The sequence below is a fragment of the Schistocerca gregaria genome, chromosome 6 (assembly GCF_023897955.1).
Source record: "Schistocerca gregaria isolate iqSchGreg1 chromosome 6, iqSchGreg1.2, whole genome shotgun sequence".
NCBI classification, from domain to species: Eukaryota; Metazoa; Arthropoda; class Insecta; order Orthoptera; family Acrididae; genus Schistocerca; species Schistocerca gregaria.
This window is the reverse complement of record NC_064925.1, coordinates 148,742,775-148,763,166: the sequence shown is the minus strand read 5'-3', so window position 1 is coordinate 148,763,166 and position 20,392 is coordinate 148,742,775.

Below are 20,392 nucleotides of genomic sequence, written 5' to 3'. Positions count from 1 at the left end.
TGTAGTTGTGAGTGCATTGCGTCACAGCTAAGTGAATTAGAACGTGAGTAAATTGTTGATGCCCGTATGGTGGATGATTCCGTAGCCACGGTGGCCGAAGTGTTTAGCGTTTCATGTAGCACAGTACTGAATATTTGTACCGCATGCGGGGAAAGTGGGAAAACATCGTCTTATGAGTGACAGTCCGGTCATTAAAAGAGGATTATGACGTAAAACAAGAGGATGCCTGCTGCAGAAATCATTGCACTCGAGAACCCGGTCGAATCAAAGCAACCACTCATTAGTGGTGGAAATGCCCGTAACAAGGAAACGTGATGCCGAAGCCATAAAATGTGGACAATGGAGCAATGGAATGTGCAGGGTTTTTCTTGGACGTGGCGGTTGCTCTGTGTGGTTATAGTACTGCCAAGGATTACGTGACGATTTTGACTTATCAGGCCCATGCTGTATTACAAGACGACATGGTTCCTGCAGACATACGTCGCATTGTGCAAGGATGGTTCTGTGAGTACGAGGATCAATTGTCGCATCTCCTGTGGTAACCACAGTTACCAAATATGAATATTATTGGGCCGTTGTAGACTACTTCCGAGAGAAGGATCCGTGACCGCTACGCATCTCCATCGGTCCCTGAATTGACACAATTTTCAGGAAGAATGGTATACAATTCCGTTGAAAAACCATACAGTGCTTGTATTTATCCACTCTGAAGGCAGCTCGTTTTGTATTATCACGTAATAGGGGAGAGAGTGCGGCAGATATGATACACGAGTTGGGATGGAAGTCATTACAGGAAAGACGTTTTTCGTCGCGGCGAGACATTTTTACGAAATTTCAGTCACCAACTTTCTCTTCCGAATGCGAAAATATTTTGTTGAGTCCAACCTACATAGGTAGTAATGATCATCAAAATAAAATAAGAGAAATCATAGCTCGAACCGAAAGGTTTATGTGTTCGTTTTTTCCCGCGCGCTGTTCGGGAGTGGAATAGTAGAGAGATAGTATGATTGTGGTTCGATGAACCCTCTGCCAAGCACTTAAATGTGAATTGCAGAGTAGTCATGTAGATGTAGATGTAGATCTGAGACGACTGGCAGTTCTTTTGAATGTCAACGGTTGTCGTATCAACTTCTCCCTCAGGGTAATGTGTTCTGTTTTTGGTGTTTCCATAATACTGTCAATACACGATGTTTGTCATACATGAAGGTGCCGTGTTTCCTAGCTATGTTGGAATTGTAGACTTTTAAAGAAAAGTGATCTCACATAATAAATTTATACTGTCTTTAGGTCCCAGATACAATTAATTATCATAAAGATAAATGGATTGTAAAATGAGGGTAATAGAATTATTGACGATTTTATAATTTTTGGAACTGGATGTAACGTAATTAAGGTAAAATCTGCTAAATATATTGTTTACTCTGCAACAAAATCTTTCCTATGTTAACCACATGCCTATTGGTAGTAACAGCCTGAAGTAGTTCGAATCTTTTTATTTATTTGTTTGTTTTATTTCAGGGTGCAAAAAACAATTGAGGTCATACGCGCCCAAGTCAAAACTATAGAACGGAAACACAGAGACAAGGGAAACGACTATATGTCAGTCTCAATGGAAAGAATACATCTAAACAAGGCACGTGAAAAAGGGGCTAAAAAACACCATAAAAAACGGAGATCCAAAACTAGAAATGAAATGTCCTTCACCATATTGCTACAAGATGGTACGTAAACTAGTAAAAAAAAAAAAAGAGGCATTCCAGCAGGTAGTGGCGGACAGTTTTAATCTGTGCGCAATGCGTACAAAGTGGTGGGGCACCGCCATTGAGCAAATGACATTGGCTAAAATGGCAGTGCCCAATACGCAGCCGAGTTAAAATGATCTCCTCCCGGTGGGAGGGCCGAGAGGAGGTCGTCCAAGGCGCCAGGAGAGGCTTAAGAAGCCGAAGCTTATTCCCGTGAAGGGGGGACCATTTGCGATGCCGAAAGGACACCCTCACCTGACAGATGGCAACGCTGAGATCATCGGAATAGAGATACTCACGGGGTGAGGTAAGAGGGCTGTTGCCTTGGCAGCAGCCTCGTTTCCTGGCAGACCGACGTGACCAGGGACCCAAAGAAACATGACATTGGTTCCACCAAGAGTGAACAAATGACAGTTTACCTGGACCCGCTGCACTAAGGGATGAGCATTGCACAGCGCATAGAGACTTTGCAGGGCTCTGAGTGAGTCGGAGCAGACGACAAAATTAGGAAGACTGTGTCACCGGATGTTCCCCACGGCCTGATACAATGCCAAAAGCTCGGCTGTAAATACTGAGGAGTGGGATATCGAAAGACACGGGTGCCAATGATGACAAATGCACACCCGATCCCACCATCAGTCCGAGAGCCATCAGTATACAAAAAGGTACTACCGCTAAGTTCCATGCGAAGGTCGTGGAACTGAAGGCGAGACCGAGGCTGGAGTAGTGTTCTTAGAAAGCGAAATGCCAAGGTTAACTTCACGAAGTCAAGGTGGTGAAGGGTTCACACCCAAGGGGGAAACTTTCAGGTAGCGTGAAGTTAAGCCGCCGTAGCAAGTGGTGAAACCGGATGTCAGGAGGTAACAGGGAAGAAGGACGAGCCCCATATTGACGATCTAAGAAACAAAGGAGGAGGCATAGGAAGGGTGGGTGCGGTAGGACAGTGGGGGTTCGGCAGCTTCAGCATAGTGACTCTCAACTGCGCTGGTGCAAAAGGTACCTGTGGCGAAACGGATGCCACAACGGTGGATAGTGCTGAGACGGCGTAAAAGGGATGGGCGTGCAGATACATAAACAAAGTAACTGTAGTCGAGTTTCGAACGGACAAGGGACCGGTACAAACGGAGAATGGTAGTTCGATCTGCACCCTAAGAAGTATCATTGAGGACACGAAGGACATTGAGGTACTGTGTACAGCGGGGTGCCAGGTAAGAGACAGGGGAAGACCAACAGAGTTTCTTATCGAGCATGAGACCCAGGAATTTCGTAGTGTCAACGAGTGGAAGGGCAACAGGCCCAAGATGTAGGAATGGTGTGAGAAACTATTTGCGAGGCCAGAAATTCATACAGACGGCTTTGTCATTGGAAAAGCGAAAGCCATTGTCGATGCTCCAGGAGCAAAGACGGCCACGACGCGCTGAAGACGACCCTTAGTGACAAAAAGGGAGCCAGAGACGCCCAGCGGAAGACAGGCCATGATAGGGTTAATGGTGATAGCAAAGAGATTTAGGCTAAGGACGGTATCCTGAGGAACACCATTTTCCTAAATAAAGGTGTCCGACAAAGCAGAACCCACACGCACTTTGAAAACACGGTCTTGTTAAAATGCCCGAAGGAAACGAAACAGGTGCCCACGGAAGCCTCCCGTGTAAAGAGTACGAATAATACCAGTTCCCTAGCAGGTATCGTAGGCCTTCTCCAAATCGAAAAACAATGCCACAGTCTGGGATTTCCGCAGAAAACCATTCATGACATGGGTGGACAAAGTAACGAGATGGTCAACTGCAGAATGCCGCACTCCAAATCCACACTATGCATTCGTGAGTAAATGGCGAGATTTGAGCCACACACCAGCTGGGGATGAATCATACGTTCCATCACCTTGCAAAAGCAGCTAGTAAGAGAGATAGGGCGGCAGTTAGAAGGAAGGTTTCTGTCCTTACGAAGCTTGGGTATGGGGATGACTGTGGCTTCACGCCAGCGTTCAGGAAATGTGCCCTCAGCCCACATGCGGCTGCATGTGTTAAGGAGAAGCTGCTTGCCCCCAAGAGAGAAATGCTGCAACATCTGACTGCGGATAGTGTCTGGCCCTGGGGCGGAGGACTGGGATGAATTGAGAGCATGATCTAGCTCCCTCATAGTGAAGGCGGCAGTGTATCCCTCACGATTCGGAGAAAAAGGTACCGCCCGAGTTTCCTCCTTTCGTTTCCTATGGATAAAGGCAGGGTGCTAGTGGAACAACCCGAAATTTCCCCAAAATGGCCGCCCAATATGTTGGAAATAGCAGCAGGATCCACTAGGACATCGGCACTTACTGCCAGGCCAGAAATGGAGGAATGGATCTTGGTTCCAGAGCGCCATTGGAGGTTGGCCCACGCCACAGAGGAAGGAGTGGAACTGGTAAAAGAACCAGTGAACGAAATCCAACTAGCTCCTTTGCTATCCCGAAGAACTCGGCGACACTTTGCATGCATCTGTTTATAATGAATGCAGTTTTCCAGCGCAGGGTGGCGGGTAAAAACGCCGAGAACACGTCTCCATGAGCGAATTGCATCATGGCGCGACTCAGTCCTGCAAGGGGCTGGGACACGACGTGGTAAAGAGGAAGTGCGATGAATGGAACGTTCTGCAGCAGTAAGGATAACATGTGTGAGATAGTCCACCTGGTCATCACAACTGAGGAAATCTTGTTCGACGAAGATCGCCAGGGAGGGTTGAAGCTGCCGGTCAGCCTCAGTAAGCTCCCATTTGAGATTGCATGTGGATGGGGTAAGAGTCAGCAGATGGAGAGCACACGGGGACTGGTTTCTCGAGTCGGACGAAGGGAAAGCTGGGCAGTGCACAAGGATAGGTGCAAGTGGGGATAGGTGTGCGAGGTGTTAGAAAGATAAGTGGGTTCACCACTGTTAAGGTAGAAGAGGTTGAGTTGTTTAAGAAGGATGGTCAAGAGAGCACCTCTCTGGCATGCCCTGGGAGAAATCCAAAAAGGATGATTTGCATTAAAGTCATCAAGTAACAAAAACAGTGGAGGTAGCTGCCCAATAAGCAGAAAGTAGTTAGGCCTGGTGACAACGAAGGGTGGAGATACATAACTAGTACAGAGGGGGAATTTCAGGTGGTGAAAGAAGAGGTGAATGACAACAGCTTGAAGACAGGTAGTAAGGGAGATGGCTTGACTGTGATGGTCATCCCGCATAAGCAGCAAGAAGCCCCCATGAGATGGGATGCTGGCCTCAGGGGGGAAGGTCAAAACTTATCAGTAAGTAATGTGGAAGCTCAAAGCGGTCTTGAGGCGCAATATCGTTTCCTGAAGGCAAAGTACAAAGGGATGCTGCGATGCTTGAAGCAGCCATAAATCCTCTTTATGGGACCGAAGGCCAAGAACATTCCATTGGGTGAAGAGATATCGACCAGTGTGTCCGAGCAGTTCTAGGCGCTACAGTCTGGAACCGTGCGACCGCTACGATGGCAGGTTCGAATCCTGCCTCGGGCATGGATGTGTGTGATGTCCCTAGGTTAGTTAGGTTTAATTACTTCTGAGTTCAAGGGGACCTCAGAAGTTACGGTATAGCACTTTCAAGGTCATGGCAATGAACGTAATAACTACAACTTTTATACACATAGCACTTTACTTTTGTATATGACGAAGATAAGTACATTGATTTTTGGAGAAATTTGCTTATGAACGATGATAACTGCAACACTTGGTACATTTTTACCATTAGCCAAGGACAGGAATTATCTTACAGCAAGAAGCATAGTTTAGCGCTACAGGACACGCATTTGAGTGATTAATATTTGTACTTGGAACATTTTTAGAAATATTTTTGAATTGCAGCGATACAGAGAAAGTTTTCGGCGATACATTTCATTCCATTGCTTTAATCTGTAACATCTGAGGTATAATTACATTATCCCCCATGTGAGTACGCCTAGCTTGTGTACCATGTGCGTGGCAAGAGCAAGGAGCTCTAGCTAATATGGTATTTGCTTCTACAATTTTACACATCTGTACCATATTTCTCTATCACAGAATAAACACATGTATCTGGTCATTTAACTGAGAGAAACAAACTTTTTACTACGTCAGTGACATTTGTCTACGTAATTATACAGTTGGATTACTTTGCACTTATGAAACTGTGCTTTGCATTTTGTGAACTTTTCACATATATTTTCGGAACCATTGTGATACTGTGAGAGATTTGAGTGATGTATTTTGTATGGTATAATGATTTTTGAAGTACGTTTGAGGTGGATGACACTATTGAAAGGAGCACAGAGAATTTTGTTTAGAGCTTTTGAGATTATTGAAGGAAGCTACGACGATTTTGAGGTTCGATTGATGTGTTATGATGATATTTTTACAACGACAATGTGTATTATGATGTTGAGATATGCTTATGATCTATAAGGTGATGCTGTATGAGTAATGTTATTATCCTACGTGTTTGTATGTATATGAATAATGAGTAGAGGTTTGGGACTCGGGTTTGTGGAAAAGAATGTTGGAAACCAAGAACTGTACTTTAAGAGTTATGAAGTGTGAGTACATATGTGATTACTACAATGACGCCGGAAATTTTTGGACACTGTTATTGATGAGATTTCGTTGCTACGCACTTCTACTGTAACTTTTTCTACCTGTGAAATTTTTTATTTGTATGAAACTATTATTGCAGCTGAAACTATTGTCATAAATATTTTCGTAAAGAGTATAGGTGACCTTGATGTAATGCTCTGCTGCGCCTGCTGAGCACTAGCTGCCTGGAAAAACGCGGTGTTGTGTTGAAGTTCAAATGCACAGCTGTCGAAAAGAGAGGCCACAGACCTCGCTATTTACTTTTCTTTGCAGAATGCACCACAAACAAGACAAATTATTGCCTGGAAACATATGACTAAATTTTTGAGTTTGCATTTTGTGCTACTTATAGATATGCTTATGAAGTAATGAGAAATATTCTTACATCTACACACCTTATTATGACAAGTGTCTTTCTACAAGAGTTGAGAGAATTTTTACTCACTTATGAAATGCCATATGGCTGGTGAATGATGTTTTTGTGCTTTGCTTTGTACATATTTGCTTATATTATTTGATATGTAATTTCTAGTTGCCCTACAGTATTGATTTTTATAAAATAAAATTCAATACATATGCCAATCTACAGATTCATTAAATAATAATTCTGTGATCCAAGTTCTTAAAAACAAAAATTCCACTTGAAAAGAAGAGAACAATAAGAAGGAGAAGGGACTAGTAACAGGAATTGCACACATAATAGTCTTATCAAGGACTTGATAATTTTTTTGGTAGAATAAATTGTTGCAATGCATCAATCTGGTGTTAAGATGTGACATAGACATTAATATGTGAATAGACATTTCCCTTATCTGCACTGCTCTCATTACTGTAATATTTTTTCTGCTTGTGCTTTGTCATGTTCAGGTATGTTGCTACAATTGCTGCTGCTATTTGTTTGGGTTTCACTACTCTTTGTATTACTGTGTTAAGCCAATTTTACCACTGGTTTACTTTTATTGATTGCTACAAATTGCGTTATATAGTTGTTATGTTGCATTTTCTTTGCTAATTTAGATATGCAGCTGCTTGCTTTGCCAATCTGCGCTTTTGTCATTGTTGTTTGTGTTAAGTGTTTGTTGCTGCTGCATTGCTTCTTTACCTGAGCTCAGTAGATTTAAGTTAGTTTAAGAGGGAGTATGCTATATAAGAAAATGATGAGTTGGGAAGAAATGCATTCAGATGCTATAAGAAAAAGTTATGGTCAAAGAGTATTGTACAATGAGGAACAATTATTTTGAGAAAGGAAATGAACAGATAAGTAGGGCATAGTGACAACAGGTTTAGGTATGATTTTCTTGGAAACGAATGATGAAGTAGGAAGCATATGAAAGTATAAATACAGATCGATATGACGTTTTGTGGGAACAAATGTTGAACTCATGGAGATCTCCAAGAATTATATGAAGTAGTTTTGGCTGAAAGTTATAGAGGGATCAGCATGAAGGATATTACTGACAGGAGAAAAATGAATAATAGATATAAAGTGCAGTAGCAAATATTACATGGAAAATAGACCCTGTCCTTTCCTTTTGTGGTATTCCGCTATGTATATTTGTAACCTTGTGTCTCTGTACTTTTCCTGTCTCTGTGTGTTTACCTCATAATATAAAGCCGGTAGAATTTTTTTCTTCTAATACTAAGCTGTATTCACGATGATGAGGAAAACTGTTATCCTCAAATTTAATCTGTTTCTATACCACATTCTTTGCTTTGGGAAGATGTTTAGACATTATTTATTCTGTTATGTTTTCTTTTAGTGGTCATACTTCAAGTTAATTTTTCTAAGGATATTCTCATTTTTCATTTATTTGCTTCATTTATTCGTATGCTGTAAAATTGTAATTGTATAGACACTAGTTCGCCAACTTAACTAAATAGTAGGGATTCATTTTACTCACATATTTGTCAGTTTGTCGTACTATATGTATACAATTTCCAATGTTATATGGCTGGGTTAGTGCTTGCACGTGTGTTAATAATTCAGTATTGCTGGTTGTAGGGATATTGCAAAAAAAAGTAATTGTGAGAGCACAAGTGGTGGTTCACAGACTTGTTACATTAGACTCATGACTCTTCAATTGTGGTTCTGCACCGGCACAGTCGCAACGGATGATTGCTGGCCATCTTTACAAGAACTACAGTGGGTCTGTACCTTTGTTGGACCATTAGTACCATAATCTCTTCAAGGAATACTGTGGGTCTGACCTACCAATCCTACCAATATTCTTCAAGACTTCGACTGACTCTGCTGTGGGTGTGGTCTGTTGTGGTCAATTTCCTATCTTCATGTCTTCATGTCAAGAGTCAGCACTGTGTTCCCATTGGGAGGACAACACTACGTCTTCAAGATTGCATGGTGGACCGTTACTTACATGGGCATTTTCTCTCACTGCACAGACTTTGTGCATGAACCTGTTATAGGCTACTCATATGCTGAACGATTTGACTGTCTTTAGGGACTGTGAGGACAATTTTTGCTTTATTGACCAACAGTATATTACTACTCATGTGCATCTGATCTCTTTGGTATCTGTAATATAATTTCTTTTAACAAATTAGTTTTGGCCACTGCCCAAAACACTTCGTAAATTTTTTTTAGGGTAGTAGAGGGCTATGTAAGTTGCCTGTTTATTTGTTTGTGTGTTGTCAGCGCTTTAGGCTGCATTAATATCACTGGCAGCGCTGTGCGTCCTTGCTAAGAGACTATGTGGCTGGTCGGACTCACAGTTAGAAGATAATAGTTAGCAGTGATGGAGATTAGAAGCAGTGTTAGCATGAGCGTTCGCTCTGGACATGTGTTCTTCATGGAGATTTAATACTGGTTGGGCATGAATTGTAAAATGTGTGTAGTGGAATTATTGACGATTTTACAATTTTTGGAACTGGATGTCACATGATTAAGGTAAAATCTGCTAAATAGATGGTTTGCTCTGCAAACAAAATCTTTCCTTTGTTAACCACATACCTGTTAGTAGTTAGAGTCTATAGTAGTTAGAGCCTTTTTATTTAGCTGGGTGTGTACTTGCTATATTAACTGTGGTTTGTGCCATGAAGATTTTCTGTAATGTAAGTGACTTATGAAATGTATGGGTAATTATTAGAATTTCTTCTGATTCAGGGCCATTCTTTCGTGTTAATTAATAGTCAGATTGCGTCACGTTTGTATATTGTGGGTCATAAATAAACAGAATTAGTTTGAGTCGTATTTTTCAGGGAAAATTCTGTAGGTTAGTGTTGAAATGATAAAGACAAGAAAAGTGAGAGCCCGTTCATTTTAATTCAGCAGTTTTAGAAGATTCAGTTGCGTTAAGCAATTTAAGTAAAAACGTAGGAGTTTCAGTTTCCGATCCTAGGGACAATCTACACCGAAGTTAGTTTATTATGCTAATTACTGCAGTACCATTCACAGGTACTGCCCAATGGCGCAATCGTTGGCCTGTATGCAAGCAGTACATCGTCTTGCCGTTGACTGTCGCGTCCGTTCGAGGATTACTGGCATGCCCGCAATGGTACCAGCAGCAAAGGTAGCTCTAGCAACGAGGCCTTCATCTGTTTCCGAACTCTTTCATACACCAGATACTTCGTATGCCTCCAGAAAAAGAAATCCACACACGTGTGGTCAGGTGTCCTGGGTGGTCTGGCCACAGGGCCATCTCGACCGGTCGAACGATTCCTCACAGCAGTGCTCAAATGGGCTGGTGTCATCGTGCTGGAGTTACAACTTCTGCCTGACATTCAGAGGTACATCCCCGACCAGTTCTGGTAACACACGTACCACGAGTAAGCGATACCTCGGTCCGTTGTGTGGTTCAGACTTACCACCGAGAATGCCAGCCCACACGTTAGCACTGCATCGCTGTTGGTGAGAAGGAGGTCGACTGCCTCGAGGATTCACATGTGCCCAATCATGTGTGTTATAGATATTTGAATGTCGGTACACATTCCATCAGCGACACCGGCACGCCAGTATACAGCAGCGCCATTAAAACATGTTCCGTGAGATCACAAGTTGAGTTCATAGATCATATATTCCTTATCGAAACATATTAGTTTTGACGTTCTCTACCTCCTGTTCCAATTTGAACGAACGGTTTCGGAACACTCTGTATACCGTAAGTCATATATGAGATTTTAACTAAGTTGAATATGGTGCCACAAATATTCAAGTAAGCACTGTATGTATCAAAATGTAACCTTATTTCACGTCGAGATATTGTACAGAGCTGTTATCAAACTCATCAACAGCTATTGTGAACATTGTTCTGGTCGTTTGTTTTATCCTACAGATGATGGCCCATGGCCCGACATGAGTCTGGCACAATAAAATTAAAAATTAAAGCATCATTGTATTGTTCACACTGCGCTTAGGCCACTTACGTTGCAAGAAAATGGCAGTCTTTCCATGTCAATTTCTTGCTACATCCCTGTATGTTTGCTAAGACCCTGAATGACATGTGCGACGACAATAAAATGCTACATATCTTCCCTTCAGGTATTTCGTTGTCCAGTCTTGTAGTATTTCTTCTTTAGGCCATGCTAAGTCAGCTACCGATAGCTAGTCGTCACCACTGTTCTGTATGTCACTCACTGCTACAAACGTTATCATACCGAAAGTCAGTGCTCGAAGCCACTGCACCCTGGATCTCAGGGAACGGGATGCTACACATGACAATCTATATTCCTAAGAATGCGAACCTTGATAGAAATGATCCTTGGAATCTTTCCCTAGAATGTCTGTCGATATTAATCCAGCTTAAAGTGGACATAAACGGTCATTAAAGTCGGTTTCGAAGCGTCACTAGAAAAAGTAGAAAGTATGAACAGAAACCGCACTGCATAACGAGAGCAAACACACTTGCCTATTCACAGTAGGTACCCCAGAAAGGAAGAAATTGCCACACGAACGATTCCCAACTTCATTTGGCCAAAAGGCTAATAAAATGTACAAATGTAGTAAATGTAAGCTTATGAAATAGTCGCTTCGAACTTAAACTGAATTACTTCCCCAAATATAGTTCTAGAATCTCGCCGAGATGCTGTCATTCCCATTTCACCAGATACAGTAGGATAAGAATTGATAATCAACATAGGTGAGCATACAGGAATAGTTGTGAACTACTAACTGCATGTATTAAGCAGCCCTTTAATGCTTCTTTCGATGCGACGTGGGTTAACTTTTGAGATTAAAAAGACCGTTTGCAAACCTCAGCGGAGGAATGCCTCTGAGGATGTCCAGCACAGTCCTGGAAAAACCATCAGGAACAGAAGAGTTTCTTCGACCACGACCTCACATCCCGAAAGGTTTACCAGCAGCTATGTCACCCGGTCGTGAAAGTATTCATTCTATGATTAACAGTTCACTCATGTACATACGTTACATCACGGACCCTTGCTCGCCGTGATTCCTGTTCGGGAGGTGCCGCAACAATATTAAATATTGACGCTCACCTTTTATGAGTAGCTGTAATATTATTTAGATTTCGGTCACGACGGTCAGACATTTGACTTGAATTATTGAGACGAGCTCTAGATTTAAATCTGACAACTTCACGTCATTGATAGGTGACAGTATACAAACCCAAACGTTTTGCTTATACCTGTACCACCAACACACATGAACCGAGATCACATCCTAAAAATCGAAACCATTTAGAACACTGCCCACTAAGTCATCAACTGCTGCCTTATGACGTTGTAAGCAGGTGATATGGTAAGTGTGTGAATGAGAAAGACCGATGGGATATCAGTACATCTACACGTACACAGATACTCCGCTACCACCGCACAGCGCGTGGTGGAAGTTACCCTGTGCCACTATTGTCGTTGCCCTTCCTGTTCCACTGGCAAATAAAGCAAGGAAAAACGACAGTCTATACGAATCCGTATGAGCCCTAATTCTCGTATCTTATTTTCATGGGCCTTTCGCGAAACGTATGTTGGCGGCAGTAGAATCATTCGGCAGTCATCTCCGAACGCCGTTTCTCTTAATTTTCTAGATAGTGTTTCTTAACCCTTAACTACTCTAGTGAAATGCTCATACAGTAATACTCTAGTGGGGTCTCGAAGTACCCCAATAAGAAAAACGAAACTGTAATTTAAGGAAATTTTATTTTGAATTGCACTTTTAACACTGAATGTTATAAACATTTTTACATCTTTGAGATATGATTACAAACAATTTTGGCACGCTGAAAATCTGTGGTTGGGGCAAACATGTTTTAAGTACTTTTCACACACTACATTGGTTTTCTTGTCCACATTTCTTGCGCACATATAGCATCTTGCTTTCCTCATGGGTTCTGCCTCTGAAGAGGTAAGAGGAATACTACCAAGTTTAACAACAACGTCTCTCAGTTCACGAGAAAGGGGTTTGACATCTCGCCGTTGTATATGGGGCTTTACTAAATCCATTCCAAGGTTTTGTAACATAAGTCTAAACATTCATGGTGGTGTCTGTTTGTTCTATATCGTGTCTCCCTACCACTTTGGCGCAACGACGCTCTGAGCGTGTTTTTTAGGGAATTAACTAGTTTGAACCTGGGACCTGTTGCTGGTAAGGAGACGCCAGACCACACATGACATGTAGAATTCAGAAGAGTTCAGTGAGACTAGCGATGATATAACCAAATACTAAATGATCTCAGCGTGAGCTCCACTGCTCTCCCTGTAAAATAATCTTAATACTAACTAAATTTAGTGGAAAGGGTTCAAGGCTTTCCTATTTTTAGTTAGCTGGTTAAATAACGTCGAAAAAGCAGTTAAATTTACCATTGGAAGTTTTATTCTACTCACAAAACATCGTTTATAAATTGCACTATTGATAAAAGGAAATGTTTTAATACAGGATGGTAAAAACCAACTGTGTTCAACAAAAATGTGAACGAATATTCCCTGAATGGGTTTCCAAGTTCTACAATCGATCGAAGGATGACCTATGCCATATCACATCTATAATCTAGGTTTAATTTAAGTTTCACAAAAGAGAAAACTATCAAAATGGTCTACAGTGACACTCAATTATCTTTAATTACTTATCTAACTCGTCGTAAATTACAGTGGCTGATGTGGCTTCTCAATAACTATATAAAAGAAAAATCATCGCGTTTCAGATCTGTTCTTCAAGTGGCAAATGTGAACACCATGAGTTTTAGTTAACGATCACCATTAGTATTATGCAAAAAGGGGGTGTAACAGATGAGTCTTCTGAAGTTCTGAGGGAAGCCTTATGCGCTCAGAAATGCGGAATCGCGTGCGTTCATTACCTTGTCGGTGTTTAGGCAGCGACAGGGCGACAGAGGCCGGCGAACCAGCCATCCAGCTCGCCGTCTCGGAACTAACTCTCCTAACTTCTCCTTAATACAATTTACCGAAGTTGGTTTTTAAAAAAAACGTCTGGCTGCGTTTTCATCTGACCAATCATTGTCTCAATGTTAAACTTAAGCTCCGCTTACAAAAATTCTGTCTATCTAATGAGAAACGTTATACTTTTCGTGGTGGGGCAATGTTTTTAAAGTTTGCAACGTAACAGACGCTAAAAAGTCTCACGCTAAAACCTGCAGCTGGTGTGGTCCTTTTAGCGTTATCGTGAGATCTATACTGTTCTTCTGCAGGGCTCTATCTTTTAACATGGGCTGGAGGATTGTCCTAATGTAACAGACACGCGAAAAAGTCTCACGCTAAAACTTGCGGGAGGTAGTGGCCCTTTTTGTGTTATCATAAGATCTATACTGCTTTTCTGGAGGGCTCTAGCTTTTAACATGGGCTGGGGGTGGTCCTTGACATACCTGAGACACGAAAAAGTCTCACGCTAAAACGTGCGGGTGGTAGTCGTACACGTAGGCTAGCCCGTCCTTCCCTTATCGTAGGTCCTTCTAGCTTAACACGGTTCTGCTCTCGGCTTCTGTCCGCGTTTCTCCCCTCGGAACTGCGTCTGCCTCACGGTGGGAAGGTACGACATGCATTTAGGCATTCTTTTGTTAGTCTGTGGTATTCCATTTGCTCACTTGTTACTCGTATTACTTTGGTTAATTTAATGTCACGATTTATTCGGAGCTATGTGACATACTACTGGATTTGCTTATTATGTCAGGGTTTCCATGTAAGGTGTTGGATTTGCCTGACACCTTACATAAGAACAAATTGTCTTTCCTTCGTTGTAACCAAATAATGCAGATTCTACTGGGCGCTTTCTGTTTGGTTTGAATTTTTCTGGGATCTGCGGTTTGTTTTGCTTTAGATTGTCTAAGATAGTCAACTTTTTGGCTTCTACTTGATCACAGAGTTCAAGTGACATGAACCAATTGTCTACTGTCACATGTTTATTGCTTCCCTCAATTGAAGTTATTAATTTCAAAGCATCCTGTGTTGGGATTGATAATGTACTTTTATTTGTGTCTTTTCCGTTGTAAACAAATGCATTGCATAAATAGAATGTTCGTGAGTCACAAAGGCACATGACTTTGGAGCCGTATTTGGCTGGCTTCTTGGGCATGTACATGCAAAATTTGCACCTACCACGAAAGGGTACTAAGATTTCATCGATTGTCACGTACACCCCTGGAGTATAATACTTTTGACATTTGTCTATAAAGAGTTCCCACACATCTCTAATAGCTGCAAGTCTGTCATCAGCGTTCCTAGCAACTCTAGTAGCAGCACAATCGAATCGCAAACAAGATCAAATGATTAAAAATCTCTGAACGTTCGCAGTGGTTCGAAGCACATCACGACCAGTTCCATCATTAGCAAAAAGTCCAGCAACATTTTCGTGATTGGATTTCATTATTCCAGATAAATAAAGCAGACCCAGAAATGCTCTCAGTTCTATTATATCTAGCGGCTTTATGAAAGCTGGCTTAGGAGCTCTGTATTTCTTTGACATGTCATGTATCTTGACATTTGTATTGGTGAATATTACTTGCAATAAATCTTCACCAATGAACAGTTCCCAAGCAGATAATATGCCAATTGAATCAATCATTTTTTCTTCACATTCCCACCTGGAAGATGACTAACTACATTGTGACATGGGTATGAGTTGTAGGAGGAGCTTCTTTTGACCACTTGTAACACTGCTGTTTTCCAAACAAATCTTTGTCAGCGGAAGGTCTAATACACGCCTCTTCATCTGATTCTTCAAAACTACTTTCTGATGTAGTGTCAGAGGTGGAATCATGATCACTTAGTATAAATTCATCCTCATCTGCTGTGGTTTCCTCATCAGATTGCAAAAACGCAGGATCATTCACTGTTCTTTCCAATTCTTCATCTGTTAATGACTTCGATGATGGCATTCTGAAAAATAATGCGTTCATACTCATATAACCTTAACAATTAACGTTACCAAGGAAAGTGTGCCGTTTTTGTAGTACTCTAAGATTTCAGTCGCGTAAAACACTAATAGAGATAGCCAAAAACAACTTTCGTTAATACTCTGGTGGGGTATTCTGAGACCTCTTTTTCTTTATCTCACACAATAATACTGGAAACACCGCAATCAACACTCCGCTTTAAATGGCAGCACTTCACTGAGGATTACCAAGAACACAGGTGTCATCTGTTGTTCCGTTCACGTACTATGTATTGTATTCGATCGTCTGGGGTTCTCCGGGACCCCAACAGAGCAGGTAAGGGTTAAGAAGAACGTCGCCTACCCTCCAGCGATTCCCATTTCAGTTCTCGAAGAATGTCCTTAACATTTACATGCTGTTAGAACATAGCAGCCGGCGTTTGAATTGCCTCTATGTCTTCCTTCAATCCTATGTGGCACGGATCCAAAACACTTCAACACCACTCGAGAATAGGTCGCACCAGAACCATACATGAGATCTCCTTTATAGGTGGACCACTCTTTCCTAACCATAGACTTCAGTATTTGACAAAAATCTCAACCTGTGACGTCTCCGCATTCCCGAGGAAAAAGTTTTCAAATGGTCGGATAGACAAACAGACAGACCGACATATAGACAACTAAGTGATTCTACACTGAAGAGCCAAGAAAAGCGGTACGCCTGCCTAATATCTTGCAGGGCTCCCGCGAGCACGCATAAGTTCCGCAACACGACGTGGCATGGACTCGTCTAATTACCATTAATCCTGTAGGGCTGTCCATAAATCTGTAAGAATTCGAGGGGGTCGAAATCTCTTCTGAACAGTACTTTGCAAGACATCCCATATACGCTCAACAGTGTTCATGTCCAGAGAGTATAGTGGCAAGTAGCCCAGTGTTTGTGCTCAGAAGAGTGATCCTGGAGCCACTCTATAGCAATTCTGGAGTTAAGGTGTGTCGCATTGTCTTTCTGGGCAATATGTCTGAATGCACAATGGACATGAATGGATGCAGGTGATGAGACAGGATGCTTATGTCTGTGTCACCTGTCAGAGTAGTATTTAGATGTTTCAGGCGTCCCATATCACTCCAACTACACACGCCCCACATCATTATGGAGCCTCCACCAGCTCGAGCAGCCTCGTCCTGAGCTGCAGGGTCTATGGATTTAGAAGGTTGTCTCTATACCCGTACACGTCCATCTTCTCGATAGAATTTGAAACCAGGCTCATCTGACCAGGCAATTGTTTCCAGTCATCAGGAGTCCAATATCGGTCTTGATGGACCCAGGCGAGGCGCAAAGATTTGTATCGTGCAGTCATAAAGGGCAAATGATTGGGCCTTCGTCTCCGAAAGTCCATATCGATGATGTTGCGTTGAATGGTTCGCACGATGACACTTGTAGATGGTCCAGCATTGGAATCTGCAACGATGTACGGAATGGTTGCACTTCTATCACGTTGAACGATTCTTTTCAGTAGTCGTTGTGCCCGTTTTTGCAGTATCTTTTCCCGGCCGCAGCGATATCGGAGATCTGAAGTTTAATCGAATTCCTGATATTGACGAGAGACGCGTGAAATGGTCGTGCAGGAAAATCTCCACTTCATCGCTACCTCGGAGGTGCTTTGTTCCATCGCTCGTGCGCCGACTATAACACCACGTTCAAACTCACTTAAATCTTGACAACCTGCCATTGTAGCTACAGTATCCGATCCAACAACTGCGCCAGACACTCGTTGTCTTATATAGGCGTTGCCGACCGTAGCGCCGTATTCTGTCTGTTTAAATATCTCTGTATTTGAATACGCGTACCTATACCTTTTTCTATGTCACTTTAGTGTATAAGGGTTCCACTTTTAGCGGCTGAGGAACGGAACCCTAAAAATGAATAAATACGTGGCTTTTAGTATGTATGCTCAAACAGTCGTAGGAATTATGTCAGTTGAATATGTAAACCTGTTTTTCTTCAGTACCGTATCCTTCGACATTGCGAGTAAATTGTCGCAGATCCGGTAGCGTTCCATTGACTCGTGTCGTTTACTAAACTGTAGGAAAATATGGAAATTGTTACTCTTTTACGCATTTAGTGTAGTGAATAAAGCTGTAACAGGAAGCTACTCTCTTGCCAGATCGTGTCTGACCAACTACTGCTGTTCTCTCGTAAGTACCAGAGACTTTAGATAGTAATTCTTACATCCTCGGAGAAGATTATTTCAATTTTACTGGCGTCTCCTGTTTCCACTAATAGATATGGTGGGTCTTTCAGAAAATTTATTACGAAAAGATTATATTTGAAACTTGGGCTGAATTTTAATAGGGACATAAGAGAACAAAACTTTTATTTTCAAAATAACAAACGAATCCGGCAAGGGTAGGCCTACATCTTTCACCTTAATGCACGTGCGCTCTTTGACGCCTTTTTAAAATTACTTTTAAGATATTTCATTTACATTTCACAAACATTAAACGTGGTCAGATAACAGTCAAACTCGCCCCATAGTTTTGCGAACATACCACGAGACAGGCTGTCTTGGAGTCCAATAAGTGCTCAATTACGTAAGCCCTTAACAAGCGACTTATTATTGATGCAGGTCGCTTTTAACATATTTGCCTAGATTGAGGTGCTAGTGCGGTGGTACCCGTCCTGTTTACTGTATGATATTTTCTATATGTCACTGCAATTGTGTAAGTAGAAGGATCTGTTATATGCCGAAGTAAGTGATTTCCGTAAATATTTCTGCGTGAAGGAACAGGCCGTAAATATTTTCTCGTAAAACAGGGTGTAAAAATCATACAAAGCACTAAACGTGAAAGGAATTGTTGTTTACCGCGTCTACTACCAGAACGAATTCACAACACTGCAGATAGTTTCTTATCACCACCATTAAGTTACAGCTGAAGCTTGTATCTTTTGAAATAGAAACGACAGCGCAAAACACTCCCGGCTCACACATGGAAATTTCTCGGCTGACGTGACGAATACACTCCAGCAGACTATCGGAAAAATTAGAGTGAAAGATTTCCATGTCTCGGAAAAGAACGTGTCGAGACCTCTGGATTTCCTCCTTCATAAAACACCGTTATCTTGAAATTACCGGTGTAGTCGTCTGGAGCAGTGAACTGCAGTAGCTCGTGATAATGGGGTCATGTATCGCTGTGCAGTATGCGCTCACTTTATTTGATTATTTTAGGCTACGTTTGGCTATGTCTGGAGAGAAATTTCAGTTTTTCCTGATTGTAAGTGAACATGTAAAGTGGCCACCTAGCGTTTGCAGCTTGACCACAGGAGGTCTGTCACAAGGCTCTGAGGAGAAGAGACAGGTCTCGAGCGCTCTGTTTTTCACAGAAGCATCAGCAGTAACCCCGTGGCCGTCCATTCCGGCTATGAAACAAACTGACCTGAAACATACCCTACGTAGAAAATTTTACTCGAATTTTCGACCATGTGAAAGAATGAGTATAAGAATCACAGATGACACCTACACAACACAATTTTAACCCAATAATGTCTGTGCAGCAACCACATCGTTGCTGACTCCCAAACTTTAAATATCTATAAACATACTGAATAAGGATCCCTATTGTTAAATAGCTGGAAAATTTGTTCTTATAAAAACTAAGTGATTAAAATAATATTATTTCATAAAGGAGAGCTCACAGTTGGGTCCTGAATATCATATGATCATCAACTCCATGTAGGTGTAGGAATAAATGAAATTTTTAAAAATGACGTTATTGATCGTAAATAAGACCTAAATAAGTATCACTATTTGCAACACACAATGATGTATTTGAAAATGGCGCTGTAAGCCGGAACAGGTATGACTGTCAGATATGGACAAATGAAAAGTTACATTGCAGCTCATTTAAAATATCACATTTCGACTTAGTTCATGCTGCAGGTCCACAAACAAGCAACTTTTGATTCTGTAGAACTTTCATCAAAATAGATCGTTATTGGCCGATGCACACTTGCTTTGTTATTATAACGCACAGTCTCCTAACAATCATGCTAACTAGGCGACCCTCAGTCATCAAATATAGTCAGTTACTTGCACATCTAATTGTTGTGTCAATGTGACGGTGTTTCCGGTGTTATACAGGTGACCATCCCACAGAGATTTTTCTTAATTTGTTTAATTACTGTGTAACGAGCATTGCACTCGCTCGCATAGCATTTTGATGCTGAAGTCGTAAGTATGGTAGACAAATTACAGTTTCAACTGCCGAATCCCAGAAGGACTTCGACACAACGCCTCACTGGGATGGTGGTCAGTAAACCACGAGAACATGCGCCGAATTTCAAGGTGCGCTGTCGTAGCTCGACACTTCTCTATCCGAATTTCGTCTGTTGGGAAGTAAACCTAAAACGCATTTTGTTTCTATGTTATCAGTATCGCAACTCGACGCACGTTAGGTAATGTACTAGCGAGCTAGATGCACGAAGGAGCCCCTACGGGAAACAGTTTGAACCGGGGTCTTACTACTCGCGGAAAAGCAAATTTTTATTTTCTGCGCTTAGTGAAAATTTAACCCAACTTTTTGTCTTCATTTTGGTGGAATTTTGGTTAAATCAGATGAGGTCATGTGTTACTTACTACATATTATAGTTGCATTGCAAATAAACACGTAATTTCCCGGAGAACCAAATAATTAATTGTTATCTGCTTCTGTTAATAACAAATGACCAGTTGTCGCAGTTTAGTGCCAATATCATCGGGCCTCTCCAACCGTAGT